This window comes from Balaenoptera ricei, chromosome 20 (assembly GCF_028023285.1).
Source record: "Balaenoptera ricei isolate mBalRic1 chromosome 20, mBalRic1.hap2, whole genome shotgun sequence".
Lineage (NCBI taxonomy): Eukaryota > Metazoa > Chordata > Mammalia > Artiodactyla > Balaenopteridae > Balaenoptera > Balaenoptera ricei.
This window is the reverse complement of record NC_082658.1, coordinates 9,093,720-9,119,824: the sequence shown is the minus strand read 5'-3', so window position 1 is coordinate 9,119,824 and position 26,105 is coordinate 9,093,720.

Below are 26,105 nucleotides of genomic sequence, written 5' to 3'. Positions count from 1 at the left end.
CTCTAACTTCTTTCAGAACACAGCACTTGGCCTTTGAAGTGGCCTCATTACAAGATCTCCATTATTGTCTCTGCATGGCGCTTGGGACACTGCTTCTGCCAGCTGCCAGCTGGGTCAGGGACACCTCCTTACAGGAGTCAGGATGGGTAGTGACAAGGGGGGGTAAGAGTGTATCACCTACTTATGCAGGTGTGTTGCTCTATAATGAAGAATTGGCTGGCCTTTGTTCCTGGGAGGTGACATTTAAATCCTTGGAATTCCCTGAGTGATAGGCATGCCATCGTTATTCATGGGGGGGCCTGATAGTTTATGCCATGGAGGTGACCCTTGGTGAGGGCAGACCAAGCCAGAAAGACCAACCACGTGATTAGAGGGAAATTGAGTTCAATCAATCCTGCCTATGTAATGAAGCCCCAGTAGAAGCTCTGGACATTGGGTGAGTTTCCTGGTTGGTGATCACACAACCATGTGCCTGGAGGACACAGAAGCTTTGTGTCTGGGTCTCTCCCAGACCTCAGGCTGAGTGTCTCTTTTTGTGGCTGGCTCAGATTTGTATCCTTTGTAATAAAATTGCAGTCACCCGTGTAGTGCTTTCCCGAGTTCTGAACCTGAGGGAATACATCTCAGATTTGGGAGGCTGGGCGGCCTGAGACCCCCTGAGACTTGTGGCTGGCATCCTAGGGGGGCAGTCTTGTAGGACTGACCCCTTGACCTGTGAAGTCGGTGCTAATTGCGGGTAGTCGGGGACAGCATCGCACTACAGGTATCACCCCAGACCACCTCTTCCTGATGCCTTTAATATAAAGCTGCACAGAAGTAGGGGAGATGGGCAGGGGGTGCAGGGGAAGATACTCATGCTTTATGCCTATTGGCCCTTTTGAGAAATCCTTCCTTGTTTGCTAAAAAGCAAACTCCTGGCTAGGATTGAGGGGGAAATCCAGATAAAGATGGACATTGAAGCCTTTGAACTTGGGCCAAGTCATTAGGAGGAACTGTACGCTTTTACCTCCTTAGGTCAGAATGCAGAACCTGAGGGCAGGCAAACCAGTGTCACCATCACGCCCCCCCTTCCCCGCCCCCACCGCCGTTAGTCTCCCCCCCCACCCCCAGCAGTTTATCAATGAAAGGAATTTAATGAGAAGGTGCTGAGGTCCTGGTCTGCTCTTGGGTGTGTGTGGGAGGGTGTGAGAGAGAACGGGTGCTGAAAAGAGAACAGGGCGTGCAGGAAGCCAATAAAAAACACTCTGGTGCTAATCTCTGCAGTTTGCAGTGGTAGCTCGGGATGGAAGGCTGCCCAGTGAAGTCATCGGGGAAGGTGTCGGAGGCCAGGTGGGGCTGCAGATGGAAGAGGAAATCAGAGAGAAGGAGGGTCTGCGGACGGCCCAGGAGGGAGGGATCGGCTTGAGCAAGGCACCCCTGGGAGGGTGCAGGCACAGGCTGGCCTGAGGGCTGGAGCACTGGCTTTCAGAGCCCTGGGCTCAGGAGTTATTCCCATTTAACAGATGGGGAAACCGAGGCCCAGGGATGTTAAAGGAAGGCTCCTCGCTAGGCATTCACTCCCCGGGCCCCTGATGGATGTGACCACTCAAGCAGCCACGGTCTTCCTCTTCAACTCACGACAGAGGGCCAGCCCATCGTCTCAAGGCCTGAACATCAGAATAATTTCTAGAGGAGAAGGCATGACTCACCTTAGCAGCACCTCCTATGTTAAGAAGCTCTTCCAGGGCAACGTAAACTGCCAGAGAAGCGGCCAAGTTCTGGAAATCAGACCTGGAGAAAAGGAAACTTCCAATTACACGTGAGACCACAGGAGGTTCTCCAAAGCCCCAAACCCAGCAGGACCCAGGGCACTTCCTGGATGTCAGGGTGGGACTTGTGAGCCCACCTGATCGAGGGGTGAATTGAACACCTCCTGGGCTGCTAATTACTCATTAGCCCGATCCTGCTGTAAGCACAGCGCTGGCCCAAGAGGGCTGCTCAGATGCCTCAACCGGGGCCACGTGGAGAGTAAATTAAAAGCTTTCTGGACCTCGAGTTGCTCTTACAAAATAACATTTTTAGGAATGAAGCAATTAATCCAAACACACATGGGTTCAATTTCCTTGAAACAGAAATGGCTTCAAGAGCAAGGGAGAAAAATGCCGAGGGACGAATCGCCTCTGAGTTTTGTGATCCCCAAGCCTGCGGGAAGGAAGGCAGAGCTATTGCACTGGTCCCCATGGCGCCAGAGCCCTCCCCCACCCCCCAGGCCTTGGCAAAGGGAGAGGACTCCGCGGTATCGCGTGCTAACCCACTGCCTTGCACCTGGGGTTGAGAAGGAAAGAGCTCATTTCCAGGGGGACGGGCGGGGACACAGGCCCCCGCTTTCATGTGGACTGTCTTTGGGCAAAAAGGACACAAACAAAGAAATGAAACAGACAAGCCCACTGGATCCTGGGGCTCTTTCTCTGCAGAAAGCTTTCTTCCTTCTGGTTTTCCCTGAGGCGAAGGAAGGGATTTCAAAGCAAATGTCCATTTCCCCCTTGCAAAGTTTTATGACTTGGCCTCAACAATTCACTCAGGAGACAAGAGTGTTTTAACAGAATTATGTTGAGACCTTTAATTGACCTCCCCAAACAAAGGAAATTAAACACAAGACAATGTTTATATAAAAATTCTAAGGTCCAATGGGAAACAAGCCATCAGCTCCAAGTGCAGAAGGAAATGAGGAGTTCAAGGCTGCCCTCCACAGTGTCCCACGTTCTGGCGAGAGGGAGGGGCGCAGGCTGGGGTGCCCTCCAGGCTCAGCGACTCACGGGCCTGTTCTCAGGCAAACTGCGTCACTAAGTTCCCATCTGGAATGTTGGGGAAGAGAAGGTGAAATAATATTGAGTTTAGAAAGCTAAGTGTATATGAAAGCGTTATTTTTTTAAAATGATTAAACACGGTGCAAATGTTCATGATTGTTACCTGCGGAGGGTGTGTCGCCCACGTGCTCCAGTGCCCCCGGTGATGACAGCCATGATTTATTTATTTTTCATCTATTCCTTCCTCATTCCACTCCAACTTCTTTCCCTCCTCTGGAGAAAATAAGCTCAGAGGGTTTCCATGACATGCTCCAGCTTCACAGCTGCGAAGGACAGGACCCAGGGCCTGAAGCAGGTGTGACCGCAAGGTTGCAGCCCCGCTTTCCACAAAAATGAACCCACCAGGAGCAACTCCCAAGTTGCATATCTGCCACTCGTTCCCTCCCCCCACACTCCAGACTCCCCTCCATCCAACTCCGTCCTCAACATTTTCACTTGGATGCCCGAGGGCTGTTTTAGACTTAACACACGCACACTCCTACCCTGCCGCTGGTCTCCCCGGCACTCCAGCCCGCTCCACCCAGGTCTTCCCATCTGGATTAACAGCCGCTCCAGCCCCCCACTTGCTCCGGCCAGAAGGCTTGGCCTTCTCCTTGACTGCTCTCTGTAGCTCACACCCCACAGCCTATCTGCTGGCTCCCTCTCCCCTCCCCCCCTCCCCCCGGAATGCAGCCCTTCCCACCCCGGTGTGGATGCTCTTAGAGGCCTCCTGTGGGTCTCCTTGCCGCCCTGCCCACCCCGCGTAGGCTATTCTCTGACCTCGCAGCCAGTTACATCAGACCACATCATTCACCCTCCAATGGGGACCCAAGGCCTCACCCAGACCTGCCCATTCACCAAGCCCTTACCCCCTCCTGCATCTCCCCGGGCCAGGCAGTTTCCTGCCTCTGAGCCTTTGTGCTTGCCGTTCCCACTGCCTTGAACTTCTTCTCCAAAACATCCCGCAGCAACTCCCCATCTCCATCCTGTGTCGGTTCAAACCTCCTTGGTAGGCTCCCCTCGACGCCCACCTCAACACTGCATTCCTTCCGCCATCCCCGGCCCCCTCTGCTCTCTCTCTGCTTGACTTGTCTGCGCAGAGACTCTCACCTTCTGAGATGTACTGTATTTATGGAGTTTCTCCCCAGCTCCATGGGAGCAGGGGTTTTTTGATCCTTATTTGCTGTGCTGCCTCATTTGTGTCTAGAACAGTCACTGGTTAGCATAGGCATCTGCTGAGTAAAGGTTAAATGGATGAATGAGTGAATGAATGAGTGAATTAACGAATGAAGACAACACTGGCAAAGACCTCCCACTCTGCTAGCTAGGAGAAATGCTCAGCTGGGCTCCTTCGGCCTGTGGGGTCCTGCGTCTGCCCCTCGTGAGGGTGCTGCGAGGGCACAGACCTCACCTGGTGCAAGCTCCCATCTGACCCAACCATCTCCTCCCCTGCTCAGGGGTCTGTGCCTGTTCAAGCCCCACCGAGTGACCTGGAGCGATGGGCCCAACCACCTGGGCAGTGGCTGTCCACCTCCGCCCACTTCGCTGGGAGTCCCTTCCCCATTTCCATGTACCTGGCCTCTCGCTGGGAGGGTTGTCTTCCAGCTATCGGGGGCTGAGTTGCAGGAGGACTGGGAACTTGTCTCCCTCAGCCCCTGACTGACAGGGTGAGCTAGACATCCTCAGCTCCCGAGCCCTTGATCGGGACCACTCTTGGCTGTGACCATCACCTCCAAATTGATCAGGCCTGGCCTGATCCCGTGCCCTCATGTGGCCCCGTTCCCCTTGGTCTCACTTCCCACTCCACAGCTCTATTTCCAGGAACACCTCCTAACAAACCCTTTGTGTGTGGCTCCTCATCCCAGGACCTGCTCCTGGGACCTCAGCCGAGGGCACAGCTTCCAGGGTCATGAGAATTCAAGTTAGACTGAGGGCATGTACACACCAGGCATTATGCTGTGTGCCTTCACCTGCAGAGTCCTCACAATGTTCCAAGGAAGGGACACCATGACACCCATTTCAAAGATGAGAAAACCGAGGCCCACGGTCCCATGGTAAAGGGCAGCACCAACACTCAAATATAAGTGCTGTCCCGACGTGAATGTCCGTGACTTTCACCACTCTGTACGATGCTCCCTACAAAAGACAGCAGTTATGAAATGTGACTCTACTTACCAGAAGGCATTGGTTCAGATTATGAACACAGGCGTGTGTATTCCTTTCCAACCAACACATTTTTTTTCTTTTTGGCTGCGCCACACGGCAGGTGGGATCTTAGTTCCTGACCAGGGATTGAACTCATACCCCCTGCAGTGGAAGCTCGGAGTCTTAAGCAATGGACCACCAGGTAAGTCCCATCCAATCAACACATTTTTAAAAACTTGGATGTATTTCCCCTTTTCACAATGAAATGGACTCAAAGTTGTGTCCCATCCCATCCCTGAAGAATTTACTACATGGGAAGAAGAAAAAAAATATCATCGCGTCGTATTTTTAACTGATTGCTTGCGTGTGCCTGTTTGGTGAGATTTATTCTCTCATTAATCACTACCCTCCCTTCATTCATGTTAAATATAAAATTGATTAGGAAAGATCCCCATCATGGTTAAAAAAAATAATTAGCTGCTACATCATGTTGCCCACAGTGCGACAGAAAGGAGTGATTAAATTAGGAATATTAAAACCCCATTAATCTGCGCTCAGCTTAAGCTCTGCTTGTTCATCTCATGGTGGTGCTTATTATTTCTGACACTGAAAGATATTTGAATTACCAGCTGCAACAAGGTCACTCACTGAAAGATGTCAGGTCAGCCATTAGTCAAAGGCGGGAGAGGCGACCAGAAGTGAGGGCTGCCCACATGTCAAGGAGGTCCGCCCTCACGGGTGTCACTCTGAAAAGTGGGTGACACCTCACCTCCAAGCTGGCCAGGGGTACAGGCGCCCCCAGAGCCTTGACGCACTCCTGCTCTCTGTCAGCCTCCGTGGGACGCCTGTGACCCTAGGGACCTGCTGGGCATCCTCTGGGCTGACATCCTCTGCCCCTGCTCCACCAGGACCTCCGCCTCTTGTCTGTAGGTGCTTGAGAGCCCCACTCCCATGACAGCCATTTACTAAGCTGGCAAATGTCGCCTGCTGGATGTTTGTACAGGCCCGGCCTGTGCTGGACAGTTTCCATCTTTTATCTCATTTAGTCCATCCACAGCCCTGCACTGTGGCCACCTCTGTCGCCATTAATCAGGTGAGGGGCTAAGGTCACACAGCTGGCAAATGGCAGAACTGGCATTCAGCCCCCAAAGGGGACACATTTAGCCGCTTTCTAGATAGTTCTGCAACCTAACAGGGACTGGAGTCCACTGGGCTCCTTTTGAGAGGATGCTACAGTGCAAGGTGAGTGATTGTGGTCTGGGGTACCGTCCTTGTTTTGCAGGATTCAACCATTAAATCAACAGCAGTCACAGATCGCCTACCACTGCCAAGCATCAAGCTAGGTGAGAGGGAGCCTCTCCCAGAGGCTGGCTGAGGCCCTGCAGAGCCGTCGCCTGGGGAACTGGGGACAGGTCACCAACAAGGGAGGAGGCCTTCTTCAGAGTAAAAATTTGGCTTATCTCAGCCTCTAGCTGTCTGTGTCTGAATTTATTTCTTCTTCCCCTTTAATATCACTTGCTGTTCTGCTATAGAACCCACGTGACCCCAAAACCATTCATTCCTCTGGTCCCAGAGGGAGGGATAGGGAAGGTCACTGTCCTGTCGGCAGCCTGCGTTCCCGTCTGCCGGGCCTGCTCTGATCTCCAGCTGCTCCCGTGGGACTGGACCAGACCAGGAAGGGGTCTCCCCATGCAAGTGGCTGGTGAGGGCAAAGGTGAGCGCGGCTGGGGGAGGGACGCCAGGGTCATCACTGGGTTTGGGGGTGGGCATTGAGGTCCGGGTCGAGGATGAACAGGGAGTGGGAAGCACTGGGTAGATACTTCCTGAGTGGATGGGTGAATGAATGAATGAATGAGTGGGAGAATGAATGAATGAATGAGTGGGTGAATGAACGAATGAATGAAGCCAAGGAACAGGAGCTGGGAGATCAGGACTAGTCCAAGGCAGAGAGTGAGAGAGATTCAGGGCCAGAGGCTCAGAGTCAGGATGGTACACGGGGGTGCGCCGGTCTTTCTCATCAAGTCATGGCCCCAGGGATCCAAGGTGCAGGCCCCAGTCTTTGTCTGACCTTCCAGGCCCCAAGTCCTTGCCTGACCTTTGCACTCGTCTCGGGTGCAAAACTGTGCTGTCCTGACCCTCTGCTCAGGCCGGGAGGGTCTCCTGTTCTCACGCTCAGGAGCACAATCTCACTTCCCTCGAAGTCTTCCTCTCCAGGGCCAGCCAGCAGCGCTCGCTCACAAGAGAGCAGACTTCCTTCTCCTGTGAGAGGTACAGCCCTGCTCTGGCCACCCCTGACCTTCCGTCTGCAGGGCCTAGAGGACCCCACTCCTGGTCCCGGCTCTCGGCTGGCTGGTGCCTGGAGCACCAGCGCTCAAACAAGGCTATTGAATTGAATCCGCGTAGGACTGGAGACCCCCTGGGGTGCACCCCTGTTTCACTGTGGAGGAAAGGAACCCTGGTGATTTTGCCCAAATCCCACAGCTGGCTGGTAACCAGTTGCTTAGAAGAAATTCACGCAGTTTACTTAAGAGCAGAATTCCGACTTGGTAGAAAGGGTTTTCTCATAAGGGATGCCTGGAATGGCCCAGAGTTGGTTCCTGTTACACAGTGTTCTCTGTCTCACTGTGATGCTTACCAGATGTATCGGCAAGGGACAGGCCCAGGGGAAGATGCATGTGGACTTGGGGACCAAGGCTTGTCCCATATAACCACGGTCACGTGCTGGCCACAGCGCCAAAGACAGTCCAGGACTCGTGAGCCAACAGCAGCCCTGGCCTCCAATTTTCCCTCCTAAAAGGCGGGGAAAGAGCTTCCCTTGCCCCCGGTGTTCTCTGCCTGTGACAGATGTGGGGTTGTCCCTACCCCAGCTGTGGCCCAGGAGCACTCAGCTGGATTGCTGGAAAAAACAAAGACGCAAACCTGTAAAAACAGCCCATAGTGCTAGTTAATTCCTGAAGCTGGCTATTTATAGAGGCGGTCTGCAAGAGCCTGGGGGCCTCCACCTGGGTCTCCTCGGAACCACCACGGAATCTACACGTGGAGCATGTGACAGCTGGACAAAAAGTTTATTTGGCACGCAGGCTCCGAAACCCAGGGCCAAGGCTGCCTGGCGGAGCGGAGGATCCGATTTTGCTTTATTTGCCGCTGGCCCGCCGTGGTTAAGGGCACAGGGCGCATGTGTGCCAGCACCCGTTCTCCAGCACGAAGTTCAGAGCAGGGCCAGACCTCAGACCTCTCGGAAAGCTGGCATCGTCCAGGCTGGGGAACAGGCCAGGCCACATTTCAGAAAAGCAAGTTTAGGGCCCTTCATCCCCAGCACAAGGACCAGAAGGAGAATTTAAAATGATCTGAGGGCACTCGGTTTGATAGGTTTGTTAATGGCATAAAAGATCCTGGAGAAAAGGTGTGTCATGGGGGACATCTGGGAAAAGGACATCACAAGAATAAGAGAAACCTCTCAGCGGCTCGGTGTAGGGCCCGGTGGGAGGAGAGCAAGCACGTGCAGCTCAGCTACCTCTCCATCCCCACCCGCCGCCCACCCCTGCCCGGGAGCTCAAGGCCGGTCTTGTTTTCGGGCCCTGGGACTTCCGGGAGCATCACATCGTGGGAATCATGAGGTGGCCAGAAAGAAAGGGCAGAGAAGCACGGAGAGCCTCAGAGCAGGAACCCGCCCTCCCTGACGGTGGCCCGAGGCCCCTGCATGTCGCCAGAACCAGAAGTAAAAGAAAATCCATGTGTAGCTTGCTCCTGGCTAATGATATTTGATGAGGATGGAGAATTTGATGCTTCCATGTTCTTGGCAGGGGATGTGACCCGGATGGGCAGGGACAACCCTAGAAGGTGATGCTTGGGGTTTGAGAGGGGAAGGGAAGGGTGAGCGCTGTCACTTAGAGTGGTAAAACGGGGACAGAGTTGCGGGTGGGCTGGTGGCTTTGAGAGGACCCTTCACACGGGGGGTCCACGGGGGCAGCGAGCGGGGCGGGGGAAGAGCTGTGAACCCATCTGCCGCTGAGGGAGCCCCACGCCAGCAGGGACTTCGGGACAGGGGAGTCTGTGCCTATACAGGGAGATGTCTGCTGCTCGGGGATCTCGTAGCCCAGCCTGTTGCTGGAAAGTCCAGAGGAAGGAAAGTGACCAGTGCTGGATAGAAAGTCCAGTCTGGACTGAAGGAGACCAAGGAATGCTTTACATGGGTCCAGTGCAGCGAGGGAACTCAGGCCCAGCAGATCCAGAACAAGGGGCTGCACTTCCAGGTAGAGGACCCAGACCCCAGTCCCCACCCTGCCATTTACCAGCTGGGTGACCTCCTTACACTCCGGGCTTCTGTGTCTGTATCTAGAAAATGGGGTCATTGTGAGGAGTGAGGGAGCCTGGCACAGAGCAGATGCTCCACGAAAGCTAGATGAGCCCAACTCATTTACATACCGGGGGGGGGGTGCCATGCGCCCTGCCTGGGGCTTTACATTTGGTTACAGTTAAAATTATATTTGAAAGTTCCAGAAAGATGAAAAACAAGATCCCCAAAGAAAATGGGAGACAGAAATCGACTGGAAATTTGGCCTCCAAGTTATAAACAACTCTGGGAAGTATGCTCTAGAAGGGCGTGGTAGGTCGAAAAATACCCACCTGCCCCCAAGATGCCTTCACGTTCTAATTCCCAGAACTGGTGATGTTACCCTATTTAGAAAAAGGATCTCTGCGGATGTGATTAAGGGTCTTGAGATAAGGCAATTACCCTAGACGATCTGGGTGAACCCTGAAAGCCACTGCAAATGTCCTTATAAGAGCGATGCAAAGGGAGATTTGAAACAGCGACACACAGGAGGCTCTGTGACCACAGAGGCAGAGAATGGAGTGATGCAGTCACAAGCTAAGGATACCTGGAAGCTGGAAGGATCCTCCCTCTGAGCCTCTGGAGGGAGCGTGGTCCTGCCTACACCTTGATTTCAGACTCTGGCCTCCAGAACTATGAAAGAACAAGTCTGTGTTGTTCTAAGCCTCCAAGTTGACGGTAATTTGTTACAGCAGCAAGAGGAAACTTATGCAAAGGGGGGAAACAATTTCATCTCAAGGAGTCATTCCCCAAATGGGACTAAGCAGGAGTCAGCACCCATCCTGAGAAGGGAGAGAGTGGGAGGGGCTTTAGCAGCTATCTCCTCCCAGGTTCACTCCCACCCCGCCCACATCTCCCAGAGCGCTCCCCAAACTGCAGTTTTAGTAACCCGATCACCTGGTGAACTAGAGGGGACCACAAAACACACCCAAACATGGGATAGGTCCACCTGGGGCTCCCCTTCATTCTCGGGGTTTGGGGGTTAGAACTCCTAGCTGTGTTCCCTTTCATGATTCCTGGAAAAAGACCCTGAAGTGAAAGAAACCTCCTCTGTCCAACCTGTAAACAGGAGAGGCGGCCACCACCTGCAGAGGTCAGAGTGATCTGGCCTAGAAATATGGAGGCCAGAGGAAGATGGGACGTGACCTGCTCACCCTGAGACAGACAGGGAGGCCAAGATGGGAACTAACGTTCAGCTAACGTTGGCAGATGGTTGCCCCTGGGAATGTTAACTCCTTTGGGAAAATGCCCTGAGGCAGAACGGCGGGGCAGGGGGCAGGTGAGACCTGCCGCCACAGCTGCACCTGAACTCACAGGTGGGCCAAGAGGATTTGGGCCCAGAAAGCGTCTGCTATTCCCTCGCTACCTGCCTGGCCCCATGTGGCCCCATAGGTCAGGCAGGTTCTGTGATTGGTGAAAGTCTCCCCAAAGACCTGTTGGGAAAGAACAGCTGACTTTTGGAAAAGATGATGGTCTTAGAGGTGGGAAGGTGAAGGTCTGGAGCTGCCAGCTTTCATCATGGGAAAAGAGCCCACCTGGGAATGAAGCTGACACAGAGATCAGAGAGAGACAGACAGCGCCTGCTCCTGACCACATTGTTGGAGCACCAGGATCCAGCCATACCTGAAGCTATTGGAGTCAATGATTTTTTTAAAAAACAACCAGAAAAAGACTTTAATAAGATCAGATTTGTTTAAAGTTTCTGTTTCAGGATAGGAGTCAATGATTTTTTCCTTTTCCTTGTTTGAGTTTGGTATTTTGGTTCCTTGCAACAAAGGCTCCTGATTAGTAACAAGCCCCTGCTGTGTGCCAGGAGCTCCATAGGCATCATTTCACTAAATCCCCTTGATAAGAACAGGATGGAGCTGGGGTCAGAACTCAGGCTTGGTCTAATTCAAAAGCTCATGACCATTTTTCTCACTCTCCAGATCTGGGCTAAGCTGAGAAAATAGCTAATAAGAGAGCAAGGCTGGTGCTGCCTTGTTCTCAGCCTAAGAGGGACATTCCTAAAATCTTAGCTTTTTCCCACTATCAATAAGTGGCTGTAGGTGATTACTGTTTATTTGGCATCTCTTTTATTTTAATGAAACACAATTCTGATTAAAAAGCCAAGATCAAGTACAATCTGCCTTGAGGTGTTATTATTCCTTGCTGGTGGCTACCCCGACATCTGGGTCTCTAACTGGCACCACTGCATACTTGGGGATAAGGTCCCGGATCCCAACAGAGTTGGCCTCTGGGGACCAGGCAAGTGGCATCAACCTCGCGCAGGAACAGTCCACACCAAGCTGTCTGAGACCCACGCACTTGAATGAGGGAATCCTGCCTTGCTTGGTGGGAAGTGTGGGTGCACCCTGCGGGGGAGAAAGGAGGGAAGTTTGCCCCCAGCAGATACAGTCCAAGAGGGAAAGCAATGTCAGGGATACAGCCCTTTAAACCATCCCGGGGCGAATCCTCCCACGACCATCCGGACCAGCAAAGGTGTCTGCAGCAAGAGGCCACCGGGAGGACGAAGAACGTGAGCTCAGCGCCCAGCCTGGCTCCAGGCCCCGCTCTGTCTCGTCATCCACCTGGTCGGTGCCCGGCTCTCCTAGAAGGAGAAGCACGTCTTTGGTAACATCTGCCCTCAGCGTGACTCTCTCCTGCAACCAAGATCTGCCTCAGCCCAGCCTGTCCCTGGATGGCACCGTCTCTGCAGCCCCTTCCGGTCCTAAAGCCCCTGATGACAAGACTCGCTTGCCTGACCTGACAACGCTGGGGCCACAGCTGTGCAGAGAGGCCTCCTGACAGCCATGGCGACAGGTCGGAGCTGGAACTCCGACTCCAGGCGCCAAACTCGCCTGTGCCCAAGGCCCTGGGGGACGGCGGCCAGATCATCTGTTTACTCCGTCACCAGGAGGGGATCCCAGAGGCGCTCAATTAACACTTGTTGACTGGCGCAGCTCCTGGAGGCTGCTTCAGCTCGGGGCTCCTAACTGCAGCGCCCGCCCTGGGGGACAGAGCAGCCTCCCTCCGACTCAGGGATACGGGAAGAGACAGCTCCTGATGGTGCATCCTGACAGAGCAGTGGTCCCATCACCGAGGGGGTCATTCTTTGCTGGGGAATGAGAGCCGCATGGCATTGCCCAGGACCGAGACTCACCTGGCCTAGGATACAACAGAGCAGGGGGCGTGGCGGAGCCTCGGGGAAGGTAGAACCTACTCTGCGACTCTGGGAAGGTTTGCTCCCAGCAGGTGGAGTCTGAGAGGGAAGCACAGCCCACTCTGCTCCAAAGCAAAAATTATCCCAGCACACAACCCTGCCAGGAAGCCTCCATCCGGGGCCTCCTGAAGACTGGCTCATTCCAGGGCCACCCACCACGCCTGTTTCTCGTCCAGAGGAGACCAATGGCCCTCCTCCCCTGGGCAGCCTACATCTAGGCTAAGTGCATAAAAACTATGCAGCATTTATTTCATGGTTTCCACCAACTGCTCACCTCTGTCTCTACCACCTGTCACCACGACGCCAGGTCTGACGGCTGTAGGTGTCCCCCAGCTCAGGGAGGAGCAGTCAAAACAATGCCAGGGGACAGAGGGCTTATGTGACCTCCCACCCCGCCTCCCCCCACCACCTGGACCTGAGGACGTGTCCTGGGGAGAGGCAGCTGGAGAGAACACAAGCCAAGAAACCTCATTATCTGTCAACCTCAGGCCTGCACCAGCCACAGGATGGACACTGTTATTGTGTGTTCTCTTTGGAGAAAGAGGAGGAGAAAAAAAGTTTTGAGTCTCATGCCTTTTCTATATTTTAAAAACAAAACAAACAAACAAAAACACCCATGCCTTTGCTCTCTTTCGTGCCAGCTAATCTAGCTCCAGCTGGCTTGTTAGGCAGCGGGGCTGAAGTCACAGGGACCACCCCAGAGACTGCACAGAGGAGGACCACGAGCCCCGTCAGCCCTGCAGCAGGCCAGGGGTGCCCAGTTCCCCAGCCCCACGCAGGCTGGCAGCGGGAGCAGGAGATTGTCACGCAGACGCGGCCCGGGCTGCAGGCGGAGGCGTTGATGTGACCGAGGAGGACCTCCTGCACCTCCTCCAGCGACAGACGCAGGTACAGGCTGCTGAGGGCGAGAATATTCAAGGAGGGAATGAGTCTCCCTGGAGAAGAAAAGGTGACAGGGTAATAATCGTCATCTTTAATCAGAGACAGACAGAGCCAGGGCAGCTGCTTCCGAAATAAATGCTCCCACAGCATGGAGAGCTGGAGGCCGAGCTGTTCATTTCAGGCTAAAATCAGTACACCCCAAACTACAAACAACAGACAGGTTGCCGCCACTGTTACTCCAGGCCTCCCCCACCAGGCGCCTGGTGAGACCTCAGCCCAGTGGGGTCAGAGGAACGGTTTTTGGGCTCATCCTGAAACAGCAGGGGTGGCCCTTTTTGCTGGTCCCCTTCTGGGGTCCAAGCTGTGCTGGGTTCGCTTTGGCCTGAAATGGAATAGCCAACTCCTTGCCTGGGGAGGGGGGGTGGATGTTGCTCTTCAATGCTAACTGCGGAAGTCCCACTGCCCGTGTCGTTACCGATGACAATTCTGCAGCTTTAGCTCTTGCTGTACTTAACCTCCCACAGCACAGACCTGTGCGGGGCTGGGATGAGAGGCCCTGCAGCCACAAGCAGCTTCTAGAGCTGCCCTGGATTGGGTGGAACAAGAGTGGTCCCTGTGCTGAGTTCCCCCAGGAAGAGTCTCCCGCACGATGCAGGACACTAGAGCTTAATGTGGGTGCTGTGTCTCACCCTCCAGCTGCCCCCATCCTCCCCACCCAGGACAGACTCAGCCCCCCAGACTTGAACGTGCATTGCCAGTGCTCCTTCTTGCTCAGCCCCTTTGCTGCCCTGACTGCTCAGAAAAGTGTTTCTGGCAGAAGAGGGCATCTTTGTTACTGCAGCTCCGGTCACACTTAGGTTGCTGTTGGAAAGTGCCTGCCATTTCCTTTCATGGTGGTTCCTGTGGAGGGGAGTGGGGAGATGACACTCTCTGCAAAACCAATCCAAGCCAAATACAAGCCAAGCCTGTTTTATTTTTTTTACCTTAAAAAGTGCAGCAGGCACACACTACCTTCATGGAGACACAGCGTGACCAGGATCTATTTCTTCCCATTTTGCCATGTAGAATTGGGCAGAGAGACAGAGCAAGAGGAATGTGGGGACAATTGTATTAGGCTCGACCCCAACTTGGGGAGGCAGGGCAGTGAGGTGTCCACAGCTGGAGGTGCAAGGAAAAGCGGGTGCTTTGGACCCTGAGCGGGTATGCAGCAGAACCAACAGGCATGGTTGGAAGCAAGCTGAGGTGGTGGGACACCAAAGTAGGACTCAGGCTGCCACAGCCTGGCTGTGTGGCTTTGTTAAGTCACTTAACTTCTCTGGGCTTCATTTTCCTCTGTCCAATGAGATGGCTGGACTTGACCTCCTGTTTTCTTTCCAGCTCTAAAATCTAATTCGATGACTAGGAATAGACAGAAAATAAGGATTAGTAGAAAGAACACATGAGGCTGCCTGCTTATTTCTTTAAATCTTGCTCTCCCAGTGTGATCTCTTCATTCGAATAATTAGGGATATCTGTTTAAGTTATTATGCTGGTCATAATAAAGAGCTCAACTTTCAAACAATTTGTTCTCTTATTATTATCTTTGATCTAGTAATTCCACTTCAAGGAGTCTGAATAAAGGGTGAGGCATTGAGACAAAGACTCATATACAAAGATGAGCCATCTATCCTGACTAGCAAAGATAAAAAGGCAAAAATAACCCCCCAAATGGATATAACCAAAATAAATTATGACATAGCCATTAAAATGTTTTCAATGATACTCGAAAACATTGGAAATTATTCATAATATAAACACAAACACACCCACGTACATGACAGGTGTTGCTAATAGTATGCAGCCTTCTTTTCCTCTAGGAGGTTGCATTCACACTCAGCATCCTTCTCAACACAGCCCTCTGAACAGCCGCTGTCAATTACAGTGGGCAGTCAGATGAAATCTACTAGTCGTCTCAGTATGAGATCCTTCCGCTATAAGGATAACAGTCAAGGTCAGGAGGAAAAAGGGAGCTAAGTGGAAGTTCAGTAGCTCAAATCAAAGAAGGTCAAATGCAAGGCAGGTGCAGGGTTGTGATAGCCCATCGGCGGGGACCAGAGATGGTCTAGGATGAGGACGAGGCCATTGGAAATTCAATACATTTCCTGCTGTGTTTCTCGGAACCCTAGGAGCAGAAAGTTGTGCCTTTGAGACAACAAATTTAAAAGGTTTTGGGTTTCCTTGTTTCCCCACTCCTGTAGGGGGCAGAGTGTCCTTCGAGATATAGCTACTCCAGAACACCAGGCTCCCAGGGCCAAGTGGATGAAGTGGAGGGCTTTTCTTAGTTGTCTGAGAATTGATAGACTTTTGGGGGAAACTCCTTCAGAAGGTTTGCCCCAGATCTGCAGTCACCACATGACTAGACATCGCTGTGATAACTCAGGGTGATCCCGAGGGTCTCTGGGCTGCCAAATGGGGGACCAATGGTCCGAAAAGGAAGCTAGGAAGAGCAATTTTCCTAGTCCCTCCTCACTGAGGACTGATGATCTCGGGACGGGGAGATTAAGAGGCTGAGCCATGGAGATTTACGGAGCTCGCAGGGCAGGCAGAGGTACTCCTGCTGCCGGGGGACCCCTGGGCCCCAAGGCTCGCATCTCAGATGAAGGAGCAACTTTTCCCTTCCCCCAACAGACACTCTCCACTACCCCTGTGAGACTGTTTAATTCCAAGGACTGGATTTTCTAGATTAGGTCCTTTATTAACCCCAGGTTGGGAGGGGGGAAATGGGTGGAGACAAGAGGCTGCCTGGCATCTTCATCTCTTCTCTCCTGCCCCATAAATCCATTCCAAGTTGATGACATTTGCAGAGTGTATTTTTACGGGTCTCCATAATCCCTTCAGAATATTAAGGCTGCATTACTTTATCTTTGGTTACATTAACTTCCATTTTCCTTATGAGTTAGTGTTTGGCTAAAAATTAATATAGTGAAGTTGAAAAGAATCTTATGATAGGAAAAAGACTAATTTCATCTCTGGCTGCTCAGATCCCGGAGTACACCAGGGTTAATGTAATTAACTTACAATTTGAGCCCGGGTTGTGTACATACACTGAATCTCCCCGCTAGAAACGAGATTAGATTTTATTACTCTATATATCCCGGTTATCTTCACCGAGCCTGCTCGGTGCTGCAATGAAAACGCAGAACCATCTGGTACTGAGCCCGTGCAGTTTATTTAAGGATTTAATTAAATGCTCTAAATGGAGAGCTTCTCTGAATTAACATTTTAAATGTGACTTATTGCAGGTTTAATATTGTCTTAATGCCAACCTGGGAAACTCCATCGGCAAGTTGTTGACGTTCAAATTGAATTCATTTGGGTGGCTCCGGGGGGACCCATTAATTAATCTAAACAACTAATGGGGATTGGTTCTGACTTTTGATGAAGATTATTTACTGAGACAATTTGCAATGAATAAAGAGTCACAGTAGGCAAATGCTTAATTGAATTCAAAAAAGTCTCATTGTGTTTAATATCAGGGACGCATCATGTGAGTAAGCTTTGAAATACCATGAAAGGGGCGATTGCTTCAATCTTCTTAGCTGCGCACTAATAACAAAGCAAACGGGTAATTACATTCTCCTGGGTAATTTGCTGCTTGCAAAAGGACAACAGGTCTGTTTGGCTAATCGCTTCCTTGGAAAGAAATTTCTGAAAGCATAAACTTTGCCCTTGGATGGCACGTGGCCCCACTGGTTGCCCGAGGGCAATGACGCGGCCAGGTCTGGGCTGCACACAGCTGGATCCTCACTCTCCAGCTGTGAGGACCCTGCCTGGCTGAGAAAGCCCTCCCCTGCACTGCAAAGTCCCTAAGTAGCCACCGACTTCCCGCTGCTTTGCTGCCAGACACTTGAGTGTCTCAGGTGAATCCTGATGAATCAAGCAAGGAGGAGCTGGCCCACCCCACCTTACTCTGGTTTTCACATTCTGGGTCCACACAAGGCAGACCTCTGCTTCCCGGAAATTGCAAGGTTGTCCCAGTACAAACAGTACAACCTCCATCCTGTTCATCCTTCAAGGCCCAGGGCAGCATCTCAAGATCACTCGGCTCACTGTGCCCTTCCCTTCAGTTTCTCAACGTGCGGTTCAGGACCAGCAGCACCGGTCACCGGGCGTGTTGGAAATGCGGACTCTCGGGCCCACCCTGCCCCACTGAATCAGAACCTGCCTTAAACAAGAACCCCGGGGGACCATGTGCATGTCCTAATTGAGATCCCTGATCCACAGCGCTTTTTCTCTGGGGGTATATGCCGTCCGGTTGAATGAGCTTTTCTTCTCTCTGGCCCTCCTGGCATCAGCTCCCTGGGACAAGGGCTCAGGGCTCTCCTTCTCTGGGATCTGCAGTGGCACCAGGGACCACGGAGAGCCAGTGAAAACAATGGAAGCCATTGTTGGTTTCTCCCCAAATCTTTCTTCAACCTGGCCTGGTGGGGGGTCCTGAGAGCTCACCCTACTGCACTGGGCACCACAGAGGCCCAATCAGCCAAGGTCAGGGAGCACCTGCCCTCACCATGACCCCCTCTGAACCCAGGGCTTGAGGGACACTCAGCAAATATCCATTGGGGTGAGCTTGCTGGTCATTACTATGGGATGGTCCTTCACATCCACATCCTGACGGATGCAAAGAGTCCCCGTGGGCCCCAGTTCTAGATGATGGCCTGTCTTCAAGAGAGGGGACTTGTGTCCCTGAGAAGGTCCCACCACTCCAAGTCTTGCCACTCAGATCTCTCGCCTCCCAAACGCAGGTTTGTTAATGTTTTCATGGAAAGTACACCTGGGTTCTGATTTCATAACACCTGACCTAAGGTGATCTTTACCAAACAAACCCATGATGCAAAGGTGATCCATGTGACAGAGGTTTTATTTGATAAAATGATGCACCCCCCCCAGAAGAAGCCTCCTTCACATGCTTACATTTTGTTTCAGGCCACCAGTGGCTGAACTGACAGCAGAAGGATATGGGGCATAAAGAAATAAAACAAAAGTGTTAAAAAGCCAACTGAGAGCAAAGGAAACAATCAAGAGAGAGAAAGCAACCTAAGAATAGGAGAGGATACTTGCAAACCACAGATCTGATAAGGGGTTAATTAATATCCATAATACACAAGGAACTCCTACAACTCAATAGCAAGAAACAAAACAGGGACTTCCCTAGTGGCACAGTGGTTAAGAATCTGCCTGCCAGTGCGGGGGACAGGGGTTCGAGCCCTGGCCCGGGAAGATCCCACATGCTGCGGAGCAGCTAAGCCCCTGTGCCACAACTGCTGAGCAACCCCCGCTCGCCACAACTAGAGAAAGCCTGCACACAACAATGAAGACCCAATGCAGCCAAAAATAAATAAATAAAAATAAACTTATAAAAAAAAAAAAAAGAAACAAAACAAAAAACCCACAAATAGCCCAATTAAAAAATGGGCAAATGATCTGAACAGACATTTCTTCAATGAAGACATACAAGCAACCAACGGGGACATGAAAAGGTGCTCAACATCACTAATCATCAGGGAAACGCAGATCAAAACACAATGAGCTACCACATCACACCTGTCAGGATGGCCACTTAAAAAAAAAAAAAGATAACAAGTGTTCGTGAGGATGTGGGGAAATTGGAACCCCTGTGCACTGCTGCCCCCACCATGGAAAACAGTATGGCGGTTCCTCAAAAAATTAAACTACCAGCAATCTTATGTATGGAAATTAATCTGAAAGAATTGAAATCAGGACCTCGAAGAGATAGTTGCACTCCTGTGTTCGTTGCAGCATTGTTCACAATAGCCAAGATGTGGAAGCTACCTAAATGTCCATTGATGTATGAATGGATAAAGAAGATATGGTCTACTTATACAAGAAATATTATTTGTTCAGCCTTAAGAAGAAAGGGAATTATGATACATGCTACCACATGGATGAACCTTGAGGACATTAGTTGGAGTGAAATAAGCCAGCTTCAGAAGAACAAATACTGTGTGATTCCACTTATGTGAGGAACCTAGAGTAATCAAGCTCATAGAAGCAGAAAGTCGCATGGTGGTTGCCAGGGGCTGAGAGGAGAGGAGGAATGGAGAGTCGCATAACGTTTCAGTTGTGCAAGATGAAAAAGTTCTAGACATCCGCTGTACAACTACTGTGCTTATAGTTAATGATAATATACAGTACACTTAAAAATTTGTTAAGAGGGTAAAAGAAAGAAGCCAATTGATAATAGTATTGCACCCATGTCAATTGCTTAGTTTTAATGAATGTGCCATGGTTACTGTAAGATGTGAACAGGAGGGGTGCTGATGAAGGGCATGTTTTGAACTAGATCATTCTTTGTCGTGGGGGCTGCCCTGTGCACTGCAGGGTGTTGAGCAGCATACCTGACTTCTACCCACTAGACGCCAGAAGTACCCCCGCCCCCCAGATGTGACAATGAAGAGTGTCTCCTCACCCTGCCAGATGTCCCGTGAGGAGAATCACTGGCCAACAGAAACTCTCTGTACTATCTTTACACCATTCTATAAATCTAAAATTATTTCAAAATAAAAAAGTTTATATCATAACACCAAAGGTCTGATCCATGAAAGAAATAAAGAAGCTGGGTTTCATTACAATTTAAAACTTCTGCTCGGGCTTCCCTGGTGGCGCAGTGGTTAAGAATCCGCCTGCCAATGCAGGGGACACGGGTTCGAGCCCTGGTCCGGGAAGACCCCACATGCCGCAGAGCAACTAAGCCCGTGTGCCACAACTTCTGAGCCTGCGCTCTAGAGCCCGTGAGACACAACTACTGAAGCCCGCACACCTAGAGCCCGTGCGCCGCAACAAGAGAAGCCTCTGCAATGAGAGGCCCGTGCACTGCAACGAAGAGTAGCCCCCGCTCGCCGCAACCAGAGAAAACCCGCGCACAGCAACAAAGACCCAACTCAGCCAAAAATTTAAAAAAATAAAATAAAATAAATAAATAAATAAATTTATTAGAAAACTTCTGCTCTGTGAAAGACAATGTCAAGAGAATGAGAAGAGAATCTACAGATTGGGAGAAAAATATTTGCCAAAGACACATCTGAGAAAGGACTGTAATCCAAAGTAAAGAAAGAACACTTAAAATTCAACGATTAAAGAAAACAACAATCCAATTTAAAAAGGGGCCAAAGACCTTAACAGACACCTCATCAAAGGAGATATACATACAGATGGCAAATAAACAGATGAAAAGATGCTCCAGAACATATTTCATCAGAGGAAGGCAAAAATAACAATGAGGTCTATACACCTGTTAGAGTGGCCAAATCCAAAACGCTGACAACATCAAATGCTGGTGAAGATGTAGAGCAACAGGAACTCTCATTCATTACTGGTGGGAATGCCGAATGGTACAACCACTTTGGAAGATGGGCAATTTCTTACAAAACAAAGTATACTCTCACCATCTAGCAATTGTGCTTTTTGGTACTTACCCAAAGGAACTGAAAACTTATGTCCACACACAAACCTGCCCACAGATGTTTGTAACAACTTATTCATAATTGCCAAAACTCGGAAGCCATCAAGATGTCCTTCAATAGGTGAATGGCTAAACTGTAGTACATCCAGACACTGGAATATTATTTGGCACTAAAAAGAAATGAGCTATCAAGCCATGAAAAGACATGGCAGAAACTTACATGCATATTAATAAGTGACAGAAGCCAATATGAGAAGCCTACACTCTGTACGATTCATTCTGGAAAAGGCAGCTCTTTCTCTATGGAGACAGTAAAAAGATCGGTGGTTGCCCAGGGTTAGCTCATCTTGGAACCCTGTTTTCCAGAAAATACCTATTGGTATCCCACTGAACTTGGGTTTCACACAGTACATCTTGGGAAACACTGTTCTAGACCAGTAGTTCTGAACCAGGGGTGATTTGCCCCCAGGGAACATCTGGCAATATCTGAAGAGCTTTTTGGTTGTCATGGCTGTGGGTGAGGGGGTGCCGTGGCACGAAGTGGGAGGGGACCAGGGATGCTGTCAACATCCTATCGTATACAGAACAATCCCCACAATGCAGAAGCATCAGGTCCCAAAGATCAACACTGCCACCGTTGAGAACCCCTGCCCCGAGGATCAAGGGAGCATTTGCACTTAGGCTGCAATAAATTCTGCTGACATAACTGCTTATAAAGAAGAGTCCCCATGGTCCGAGTGTTGTTTATCCACAGCAACTGGCTCTGGGGGTTCCCTTTTAGCAGAGGTGGCTGTGACGGGCATGATGGAAAGAAGGGGAGTCGGCCTGATAGGGCTTTGGAAACCAATGCCAAGTCCAAACTCTTGCACAGCAGAGCAGCGAAGGGTCATGAAAAGTTAGAGGCGTGACTGGGGAGCCGAGGGAGTGTCACCGGGCAGGAAATTTGACTCTGCAGGCTGACACCCATTATTTTGTTTATGAAAGGGATTTCATTTCTCCCACTCTTATTCACAGGTGTATGGACCCAAAATGCAATAGCAGAGGGGAAATACGGAACAGATGTGAGACCACAGGAAACTCCGAGCAGATCTTTGCTCTCTCCACAGGACCTGCTAGCAGGTCCACGAGAAGCCTGTAGAGAGCCCAGCCGAGGGCTTCCCCGTCCCTGAGGGGGTAGGTGGTCCACGAGCCGCGGAGCGCGGGCCCTGCCAGACCAGCACCTCTTCCATTTCCCTCCTGTGACAGCCCCGTTCCAGTGCATTAAAAGGAAGCTTTGCGTGAACTTCGATTTTACTACATTTATCTCATTGCCAACCTTCAAAATGCCAAACGCTGCCACTTGCCCCGGGGGAAGTAATTTCATCTCTTACCCTGAATGTCACCGCAGAAACTCACTTCAAACCCCACTGACTGATTGCTTTCTCCTCCTTCAGCACCGACTCGAATGCCAGGCGTCAGAGACAAAGGGACTCGCCTCTGCCTCTCTGCGCTTTTGGCTTCCTTTACTATTAAAATCACAAGCTGCCACTTCCACATCCTGAAAGAGACGTGGAAAATAATTTATTCGCAGAAAAAGCTTAACTATGATACATCCTCATTATAAAATAGTATGCAGCCACTAAAAAAAAAAGCATTGAAGACTATTTAAGGAAATGGAAAAATGCTCACATTATGATGCTAGCTGGAAAAAAAAAAAGCAGAATACGATATGATCTCAAGTTTGTAAAAATAAACAGGGAGAGAGTGAGAAAAAAAAAGCATAGAACAAAAAAAGCAGAAAAACATTATCTCTCATCTCCAGACAGAAAAAGTATAATCTGTTTACTTTTTTGCACTGTTCTACATTTTCCCATTTTTCCACATGAGTATATGTTACTTGGATAATATGTAATTAAAAGATCATTTTAAAAAGAAAGCTTAACATTGTAAATCAACTGTACCCCAATAAAAATTTAAAAAGAAAAAAAAAGAAAGCTTAAATCCTCTCTCTCTCTTCAGGCTTAGGGCAATGATGCTTTTATAAGTTATATCCCCACAAGAAGAGCCCAGCTACCTTCTCCTCTAATTTATCACAAAGAACCTCCCGCAGATTAGCCCACAAAGGACATCTTCATGGGACTTCTTTCTGCTAGCAGGAGTGGGCAGAAGGGGCCACTTGGGAGAACACACATGGCTCTGCCACAAAGCCAGGGGCACAAAAGTACTTTAATGGTACAAACCCATTTCAGTTACAGAATAAGAGCCCCATCCCACCAACTTTGACACCTATAGAATCTTCCAGAACCCAGCCAGCCCTGCAAGATGCTCCCCAGGTCCAGGAGCATGTCTTAGACCTGATACCAGAGCTCAACAGGCAGGGAGAACGTATCTGGGTGTCCCAGTTCACGGAGTCCCCCTGGGAGGTAAGTCCCCTGCCCCGGGGGCAGGGTCGAGGGGGGCGGGGCCTGGCCATGGAGAGCTGGATGAGCCAAAGACCCGCCCAGATCAGAAAGAAAGAGACTGCTGTGAGCCACCTCCCTCCAGTCCCAGATCTTGGACTGTGACCCCCAGAAATCCACCTGCTGTTTGCTCACCACCCTTGTTGCTTTGCACACCCGCTGGGGAGAGGGCAGATTCCAAGAGCGTTTCCCCAGCTCCAATCACCCAGCCCCTACTTATTGGGCACCTACAACCCTGTGGTGCATACGTGCTGCGTGCTGGTGTATGAAATACCCGGTCACTGCCTTTCTTTAACACAGCTCTTCTCACACCGGACCGGCCTCAGCATCTCCCAGGGGGCTCGTTAAAACACAGGGTACCGAGCCCACCTCCAGTTTCCCATTCAGCAAGTCTGGAGGGAGGACTCCCAAATCTGCATTTGTCACAAGTCCCCAGGCAGTGTGTCACTGCTGCTGGTCGGGGACCCCACTTGCAGAACCACTGAAGAAACCCCAGTCCTCCAGGAAATCTCAGACTTGGACGGAGGGGGCAGGAGGAAGGTGTGCTCCCAAACCTTTGTTTCTCTGGGACATGTGTGCCCAGAGATGGAGAATCTGCCCAGCCCCAGCCGTCTCCTTGGCAGCCAGGTTGCCTGAGACTCATTGGAATTCAGGCTGCTCGTAAACACCTGCAAGTTTTGAGATTTTGCTGAGGTCCAGGGCTTGGGGATTTTGCTTGGGGAGTTTATCAGAGCTAAGTCAGCTGTAGGTAAAAAGAGGTGAGTGTGTGTGGTGGGGAGGCAGCAGGGGATCAGTGAAGATTAGTAAATTATTCACACATCTCTTTCTACCAGGACGAAAGCTCACCTTCCACTCAAGAATGCTTATCAACACCCTTAGATTTTTTCATCCATTTTTAACGGAGGTAGAAAAAATATACATAATAATTTTTAATTAAGAAATTAAGCCATCCCCTTCCTAAATATTCAGTTCTGCATTTATGGCCTCCAGGAGGGGGGGAGAGAGAGTCCAACCTTCGCAGGAAAATGGTTTTCATCATCTGCAAAATCCGATGCCCAAAATAGCCCCACTGTTGCCCTGGCAACTAGCATTTGCCCCCCCTTCTCCTCCCCCCCCCCGCCCCATCCCTTTGCATATTGCTGCATATTTCTATCATTCTTTCCAGGCGCAGTTCATAAACAGGATGGCATAATAAAGAATGTTATCACCAATGACTTACAGCCCAGCTGCGCCCAGCGAGATAGGAAGTGGCAAGCAAATACAATTTCATGCAGCGAGAGTAACAGATTGATTGGGTGCCCTTCAAATGTGATGCCACTTCTTTAAGTCAGTCCAAATTCAGAAATAAAGTTGGTCTCGCCCTTTTCCTGGCCGAGATAGACAATACACGCAGGGATAATGGCTGGGGGTCTCATTAGGACTGGAACGATCTAGCCCCGAGACAGGGATTATTCCAGCAGACGCTCAGCCCCTCTCCCTCGCTTCCCCTCCTCTCTCTGTCAAAGGGCCAAGGCCCGGGGATGTGGGCCTTTTTGAATTAATTATCCTCTCTTGCCACGGATAACTCAGGCTCCGATGCCAGGGGCAGAGGGGGTGGGGCGGGGGCTGCAGCAGATGAAGATAAAGTACGATTTTCCTCTGTATCCGTACCTGGGTCTTCCAGCTTGCGGGGTAGCAGCGTCCATTGTAGCGTCTCTCTCTTCACTGGTTAATGCAGGGAGAGTGGGCTCTTAGCACGACCCTCAAGAGCCACTTCTGTTCTGAGAGGCTTCTTTGAGGCCTGGGAGTTGGGGACCTGCCTCTCCCTCCCCCCGACGCAGGGATGTAGTGGAGGAAAGAGGGAGTCCCCAGGGTACCAGGAGCCACTTGAAAAGACTGTAATAGGGGACAGTCTCGGCAGTCCCGAGATGGGGGTGATGATGGGAGCCGGGGTGGGGGGGGCGGTGGGGGAGGGTGTCAGGCATCCAGGGTGGATCAGGGCCTGCAGGTTCCAGCAGTTCAGTGACCTCTGCCTCCTGGACCCGTCCAGCCCCCACTGAGGACCTGCAGTTCCCCCTGGACCCTCAGGCGGAGCCGGCTCAGAACTCCAGGCCATCCTGGGACCAAGCCAGAAAGAGAGCTCTGAGGAATGTTCCGAGGGCAGGGCGATAAGCAGGCGGGAAAACATCCACCATCCCTCCAGGAGAGCTTAGGGGCTGCCTGGGACCCAAGCACCATCAAGACACCATTTACGGAGCCAGCCTGTGGGCCAGCCCTGTACCAGCTCCAGGGAGGGAACCAGGTAAAGCGGGCCACCCTCCTGGAGCCCACAGATGGGAGGAGACAGGGACACTGCAGTCCCCGGCTGGCTAAGCATGTGTCCCATATGCCCAGCTTCCTAGAATCATTCTCCTTGACCGGCTGCCAGCACCCTCACCTTACTGGTTCTCACTGACGGGGTTGTCGGAAGGGTCTGGCAGTTTGGGCAGGCGCTTGTATGTGCATGGGGTCGTGGGGGGCGATTAGCTGCAGGGGAAATGAGTAGGGTTGGGGAGCTTGCCACTTTGTGTCCCCCCTGGGTTCTTGGCTCTGTCCAGCCTGGGTCCCAAGATTCTCCCAAGGGAGCGTTTATCTATTACCTGACACCCTCCCCAAACCACCACTACTGAGATGGAGGAAGCAAGAAATTCTGGAGGAGAAAACAGCCGACTCTTCACCCATTCACGGCAGTTCCCCTTGAGTCGGCCTGGCTCTTTGAGGCTACTTCTCGGGGCTCTGCTTGCAATTTTTTATATGTATATTTTTAATTGAGATGAATTTTACGTAACGTAAAGTTAACCGT